The sequence below is a fragment of the Trichechus manatus genome, unplaced genomic scaffold (genome assembly GCF_000243295.1).
Source record: "Trichechus manatus latirostris isolate Lorelei unplaced genomic scaffold, TriManLat1.0 scaffold00128, whole genome shotgun sequence".
Taxonomy (NCBI): Eukaryota; Metazoa; Chordata; class Mammalia; order Sirenia; family Trichechidae; genus Trichechus; species Trichechus manatus.
Window position 1 is genome coordinate 2,943,909 of NW_004444064.1, and position 8,256 is coordinate 2,952,164.

Genomic DNA, 8,256 nt, shown 5'->3' on the forward strand with positions numbered 1-8,256 from the left:
AACAGAATGGAGAATCCAGATGTAAATCCATCCACCTACGGTCACCTGATCTTCAACAAGGGCCCAAAGTCCATCAAATGGGGAAAAGTCAGTCTTTTTAATAAATGATGCTGGCAAAACTGGATGTCCATCTGCAAAAACTGAAACAGCACCCATACCTCACACCATACACAAAAACTAATTCAAAATGGATGGAAGATCTAAATATGAAACCAAAAACTATAAAGACCATAGAAGAAAAAATAGGATCAACACTAGAGGCCCTAATACATGGTATTAGCAGGATACAAATCATAACTAACAACACACAAATTCCAGAAGATAAGCTATATAACTAGGATCTTCTAAAAATTAAACACTTACACTCATCGAAAGACTTCACCAAAAGAGCAAAAAGGGAGCCTACAGACTGGGAAAAATTTTTTGGCTATTACAAATCCAACAAAGGTCTAATCTCTAGAATCTACAGGAAAATATAACACCTCTACAACGAAAAGACAAACAATCTAATTGAAAAATGGGCAAAGGAAATGAACAGACACTTCACCAAAGAAGACATTCAAGAGGCTAACAGATACATGAGGAAATGCTCGTGATCATTAGCTGTCGTGGATTGAACTGTGTCCCCCAAAAATATCTGTCAACTTGGCTGGGTCATGATTCCCAGCATTGCATGATTGTGTACCATTTTGTAATCTGATGTAATTTCCTTACGTGTTGCCAACTCTATCACTATGATGTAATAAAATGGATTAGCGACAGTTATACTGATGAAGTCTACAAGATTAGTGTCTTAAGCCAATCTCTTTTGAGAAATGAAAGAGAGAAGCGAGCAGAGACACATGGGGACCTCAAACTACCAAGAAAGTAGTTCCGGGACCAGAGTGCATCCTTTGGACGTGAGGTTCCTGCGCTGAGACGCTCCCAGACCAGAGGAAGACTAATGACAAAGATCTTCCTCCAGAGCCGACAGAGAAAAAGCCTTCCCCTGGAGCTGGCGCCCTGAATTCGGACTTCTAGCCTACTGGACTGTGAGAGAATAAACTTCTCTTAGTTAAAGCCATCCACTTGTGGTATCTTTGTTATAGCAGCACTAGATGACTAAGACACTAGCCATCAGAGAAATGCAAATCAAAACCACAATGAGATACCATCTCACCCCAGCATTACTGGCACGAATCAAAAAAGTGGAAAACAAATGTTGGAGAGGCTGCGGGGAGACTGGAACTCTTATGCACTGCTGGTGGGAATGCAAAATGATACAACCATTTTGGAAAACGATACGGTGCTTCCTTAGAAAGCTAGAAATAGAAATACCATATGATCCAGCAATTCCACTCCTAGGAATTTATCCTAGGGAAATAAGAGCCAGCACACAAATAGACATATGCACACCCATGTTCACTGCAGCATTGTTCCCAAGAGCAAAAATATGGAAACAACCTAGATGTCCGAATGGATAAACAAACTATGGTACATACACACAAAGGAGTACTACGCAATGATAAAGAACAACGATGAATCTGCAAAGCATCTCACAACATGGATGAATCTGGAGGGCATTATGCTGAGTTAAATAAGTCAATCACGAAAGGGAAAATATTGTATGAGATCACTACTATAAAAATTCATAAAACGTTTCATAGACAGAAAGAAGCAATCTTTGATGGTTACGAGGGAGGGGAGGAGTGGGGAGGGAAAAACATTAAATAGACAATAGGTAAGTGGTAACTTCAGTGAAGGGTATCTTTAAATTATTAAAAAAGAAAAAAAAGAATGTTAAAATGGCAAACATCTTGTTAAACATATATTTACCACAATAAAATAAGAAACAGATAGGCCTGTATCTATTAAGTAAATTGAAATCCTAGTTAAAAATTCTAAACTCAAAGGGCTTCACTGATGAATTCTACCAAACATTTAAGAAAGAACAGTGATCCTACACAAACTCTCCCAGAAAATAGAAGAGTGAGAAACATCTCTGAACTCATTTTATGAGGCCAAACCCAGACAAAGACAATACAAGAAAACACATCTATAGATCAACATACCTCATGTTGATAAGATACTAAAATCCTTAAAACATTATCAAATCAAATCTAGAAATACTTAAAATGGACAAAACATCATGATCAAATGGGGTTTACTCCAAGAACCCAAGACTGGTTTACATTTAAAAATGATTCAGTGCAATTTACCATATTTATAGAATAAAGGAGGTAAACCATACAGTTACCTCAATAAATGCAGAAAAATATTTAACAAATTCAACACCCACTGATAAAAATCCTCAGCAAATTAAGGATAGGAATTTTCTCAACCTGATAAAGGATACCTACAAAAAAACCTTCAGCTAACATCATACTTGTTGTTAGTTGAGTCAGTTCCAACTCACAGTGACCTAATGTATAAAAGAACAAAACAGTGCTTGGTCCTGTGCCATCTTCATGATCATTGGTATATTTGAGTCCATTGTTTTGGCTACTCTGTCAATCCTTCTCATTGAGGGTTTCCCTCTTTTTCTCGGAACCTGTACTTCCAAGCATGATGTCCTTTTCTAGTGAATGGTCTTTCCTGATGATGTGTCCAAAATAAGCAAGCCAAAGTTTTGCCACCCTCACTTCTAAGAAGCATTCTGGTTGTATTTCTTTTAAAACTGATTTGTTTGTTTTTCTGGTGGTCCACGGTATAGTCAAAATTCTCTGCCAACACCACAGTTTGAATGCACCAATTCTTCTGTCCTCCTTTGTCATTGTTCAGCTTCCACATGCATATGAGGCAACTGAAAATACCATGGTTTAGGTCACAGCAACCTAGTCATCAAAGTGACATCTTTGTTTATTAAAACTTTCAAGAGGTCTTTTTCAGCAGATTTGCCCAATGCAATATGTCATTTGATATCTTGACTGCTGCTTCCATGGACACTGATTGTTGATCGAAGTAGAATGAAACTATTGACAACTTCAATTTCTTCTTCATTTATCATGATGTTGTTTATTGGTCCAGCTGTGAGGATTTTTGTTTTCTTCATGTTCAGGGGTAATCCATATTGAAGTCTGCAGTCTTTGACTTTCAACAGTAAATGCTACAAGTATTTTCATTTTCGTCAAGCAAAGTTGTGTCATCTGCGTATCACAGATTGTTAGTAAGTCTTCCTCCAATCCTAACGATACTTCTTCATATAGTCCAGCTTCTCAGATTATTTGTTCACTACAGAGACTGAACAGAGCCCTGGTGGTGCAGTGGTTAAGAGCTATGGCTACTAACCAAAAGGTTGACAGTTTGAATCCACCAGTCGCTCCTTGGAAACCCTATGGGGCAGTTCTACTCTGTCCTATAGGGTTGCTGTGAGTTGGAATTGACTTAACAGCAACGGGTTTTGTTTTTGTTTTTGTTTACAGAGATTGAATAAGTCTGTCAGTTTGTCATTTTGTGGTAGCTTGCATATTGCTACATTGCTGGAAACTATGCCATCAGGGTCACCCATGGTGGACAGATTTTTGAGGAGCTTGCAGACTAAGACGGACTAGGAAGAAAGGCCTGACAATCTACTTCCTAAAATTAGCCAATGAAAACCCTGTAAATCAGAGCAGAACATTATTTGATATAGTGACAAAGCATGAGCCCCTCAGGTTGGAAGGCACTCAAAATGAGACTAGGGAAGAGCTGCATCTGAGTGAAAGAAAGCAGACATAAAAAGCATACATAGTGTATTATGCCATTAATACAAAATGCAAACTACTCTAAAATGACAAAGAGTATTTCTATGGTTGCCTGGAGCTCAGGAGTAGAGCAAGGAATGGACTGTAAAGGGCCACAAGGAATGCTTGCGGGTGATGAAAATGTTATATATACTGACGGGATAGTGGTCTCATGGCTGTACACAACTGTCAAAGCTAATCAAATTGCACACTTTAAATAGATGTAGTTTATTTTATGCAAATCATTCCTCAATAAATTTGATACGAAAAAATAACCATGATTAGGATGTTTAAAAAAAAAGAACAAATGGATGAAAAGATGGAGAATTTCAACAGAGCATTGGAATCTATAATTAAGCAATCAAACAGACATTCTAGAACTGAAAAATATAATATCTGCAATTAAGAATTTATTGGATGCCTTTAACAATAAAGTAACCAGAGCTGAAGAAACAATTAGAGAAACTCAGAGAGGTCCGACTGAAAATGTCTAAACTGAAGTCTGAAGAGAAAAAAAAAAAAAAAAAAAGTACAGAACATAAGAGATACGTAACATAGTCAAAAACAATAACAGATGTGTACTCAAAAAGGGAGGAGGAAAAGAGTGGGGCAAAGCAGTATTTAAATAAATAATGGCTGAGAATTTTACGAATCTGATTAAAGACATCAATGTATTAATTCAAGAAGTTCAACAAACCCCAAACAAAACACACACTCATGCATGCACATTCACATGCACAGGTCAAAAAAAAACAGGGAAAATTTTAAAATTAGGCAAAGAAAAAAAAATACATTATTTATATATGAATAATACTAAAACTAAAGGCTGACTTTTCAACAGATACTACAGAAACCAGAAGACAGAGAATATATTGAAAATGCTGACATATTAAGATGCTTAAAGAAAACAACTGTCAACCTAGAACTCTACATCCAGTGAAAATATTTTTTTAAAAAATGAAGGCAACATTAATGCGTTCTTAGACAAAGGCTGAGACAATTTGTCATCAACAGGCCTGTGCTAAAGAAATACTTTATGAAGTTCTTCACATTGAAAGAAAATGTTCCCAAATACAAGCACAGAACTGCAAGAGGGAATGAAAAACACAAGAAAAGTAATAATATGAGCAAATATTTTAAAATATTGACTTTTTAACATAGAAATAATGTCATGTTGAATCTATAACATATATAAAAGTAAAACTATGTGATACTATCAGAGTGCAGCACGGGATGAATGTAGTCAACTGTTCTAAGCCATAAAACAGGTAGTCTGTAATAAGTCAAAATGTATATTGAAATCTCTTGGGTAACTAAAGATAACGCAAGAATGAATAAATAAATAAGATTGAAACAGTGGAATACAAAATATCTGATTAATCCAAACAGAGGCAAGAAAAGAATAATAAAAGAACAAGGAACCAATGGGACAAACAAAAAACACATAGCAATATGGTAGAATTAAACCCAACATTTCAGAAATCAAATTAAATGCAAATAGATTAAACTCTCCAATTAAAATGTAAAGACTGTTAGGCTGACTAAAAATTACACTATTCTGTTTAAATCAAGCATATTTTAAAAGGATGCAGTAGATTGAAAGTAGAAGAATAGAAAAAGCTATACCATGTAAACAGTAACCACAAGCAAGCTGTGGCGGCATATTGCTACCACAAAAAATTGTCTTTATAGTGTAAAATATAAAACCAGAGAAACAGAAGGACATTTCATAGTGATAAAAGGGTCAATCCAATGGGAAGACAGAACCATGCTAAACTGGCATCACCTAATAGTGTTGGTTTAAAATATACAAAGCAAAAACAGAACTAAAACAAGAAATAGAAAAATTCACCATCATAGTTGAAGGCTTTAACATACCATTAACCACTAAACTAAAATTTGGAAGTAAATTTAGCAGGGTCACTGGTATAAGATCAATAAACAAAACTCAATTGTATTTCTATATAGCAGCAACAATAGCATCAAAAAATTCCTAGAAAACAGGTATCTTGAATGGAGGCTACTCCCACAACCAATATACTATTGGGGGAGGGAGGCTCTGATAGCCCCTCCCCCACCCAGTAACTGTTAGCTGCTGGACTGATAAAAACTCCTACAGAAAGTCCCTACAGTGGAGCCAGGAGGTGAGTCACCTAAGTGGAGACTGCTCCCCCAACCACCACAGGGCCACTGGTGCTCTGAAATCAATTAACAGACCTCTAGGAGGTCCTTCTGGGGAGTCCCAGCCCCTCTTCCTCCTGAAAAGAAGGAAAGTCTGCCTGTGCTTCCCTTGAATGCCAGCTCAGATATAAGCAGACCCCACAGATGACGGAAGGAAGCTTCAGGCAAAACCAGAGGGCAACACCCAAGCCCAAAGGGGGCTAGCTGAGTGTGGGTTTTACAACTGAAAACATGGTTGCAAAAAAAGAGAAGGAAAGGGAGTAATAACTAGGAAGAGAGAACTGAACCCCCTGCTGGACAGCCTGTTGTTGTTAGATGCCACCAAGGTGGTTCCAACTCATAGCAACATTACGTACAACAGAACAAAACACTACTCGGTCCTGCACCATCCTCACAATTGTTGCTGTGTTGGAGCCCACTGTTGCAGCTACTGTGTCAATCCGTCTTGTTGATGGTCTTCCTCTTTTTCGCTGACCCTCTACTTTATCAGGCATGATGTCCTTCTCCAGGGACTGACTGCTCCCTCCTGCTAACATGTCCAAAGTACATGAGACAAAGTCTCATTATCCTCGCTTCTAAGGAGCACTCTGGCTACACTTCTTTCAAGATAAATTTATTCGTTCTTCTGGAAGTCCATGGTATATATGATATTCTTCACCAACACCATAATTTAAATGCATTAATTCTTTTTCAGTCTTCCTTATTCACTGTCCAGCTTTCGTATCCACGTGAGGCAACTGAAAACACCATGGCTTGGGTCAGGCACACCTTAGTCCTCAAAGTGACATCGTTGCCTTTTAACACTTTAAGGAGTTCTTTTGCAGTAGATTTGCCCAATGTAATACATCATTTGACTTCCTGACTGCTGCTTCCATGGGCATTGATTGTGGATCCAAGTAAAATGAAACCCTTGACAGCTTCAGTATTTTCTCTATTTATCATGATGTTGCTTATTGGTCCAGCTGTGAGGATTTTTGTTTCTTTATGTTGAGGTGTAATCCATACTGAAGGCTGTAGTCTTTCATCTTCATCAGTAAGTGCTTCAAGTCTTCTTCACTTACAGCAAGCAAGGTTGTGTCATCTGCATATCGCAGGTTGTTAATGAGTTTTCCCCCAATCTTGATGTCTTGTTCTTCTTCATAAACTCCAGCTTCTTGGATTATCTGCTCAGCATACAGATTGAATAAGTATGGTGAAAGGATACAACCCTGATGCATACCTTTCCTGATTTTAAACCGAGCAGTATCCCCTTGTTCTGTTGGAACAACTGCCTCTTGATCTACGTACAGGTTCCTTATGAGCAGTTAAGTGTTCGGGAATTCCGATTGTTCGCAAGGTTATCCATAGTTTGTTATGATTCACACAGTTGAATGCCTTTGCATAGTCAATAAAACACAGGTGAACATCTTTCTGGTATTCTCTGCTATCAGCCAAGATCCATCTGATATCAGCAATGACATCCCTCATTCCACATCCTCTTCTGATTGATTAGTGCACAATATCTCACGCGAGTGGTGGTGTCTGCTGGTGGACAGACTAACCACACTGTGTTCTCTGGTGTATGTGGGAGACCCTGAAAACTGAGATCTGGAACTTTTTAATCCTAATTAAACCAGGGAGGGAGAAGGATCTATCGTAGAGAGAGAGGAGATAGTGAGCAAAGGCCTAATGTCTACCCACCTAAGAATTATTTGCAGAAAGTAGTGCAGTCAAAAACACCAAATAGTGGGGAGAAATGAGAAAGCTAACACCCTTGAAAATCCCAATGCCCAACAAAAAAAAACACAAGACAGACAAAGAAAAGAGAAACAACGACCCATCCAAATTAACATGACAACGGGAGTGAAATCACATCTATAGAAGATCGAATAATCAAAAGAATAGAAGAATATAAATACAACAACGTTAAACATAATTAAAAAGTTAAGGTAAAACCTAGACAAAAATCTAAAAGAAATAAGGAAATCAATGCATGAACAAAATGAGGATCTAAATAAAGAGACAGAAAGAAACCAAACAAAAATATTCCAACTGAAAGGGACAATAACTGAAATAAGAAATACAATGGAAGGATTTAATTACAGGTTTAATCAGGCAAAAGAAATAATCAGAGAATTAGACGATAAGATAATCGAAATTACAGAGGCTGAAGAGCAACAAAAATGAAGGCTAAGCACAGTTTAATGAAATTATGGGACAACATCTAGAGACCTAATAAAGTAAAACCTGCAAAAGCCAGAACCTGTGTAAGGCAGAAATCTGTCAGATAAGAAAAACTCAAATATTTTTCACTAAAAAGAGCAATATAAAAGTGGTAAGACTGCACCCTATCAAAGGTGGAAAATTTGCAGGACCCAGAAAAACAAAGCAGTCC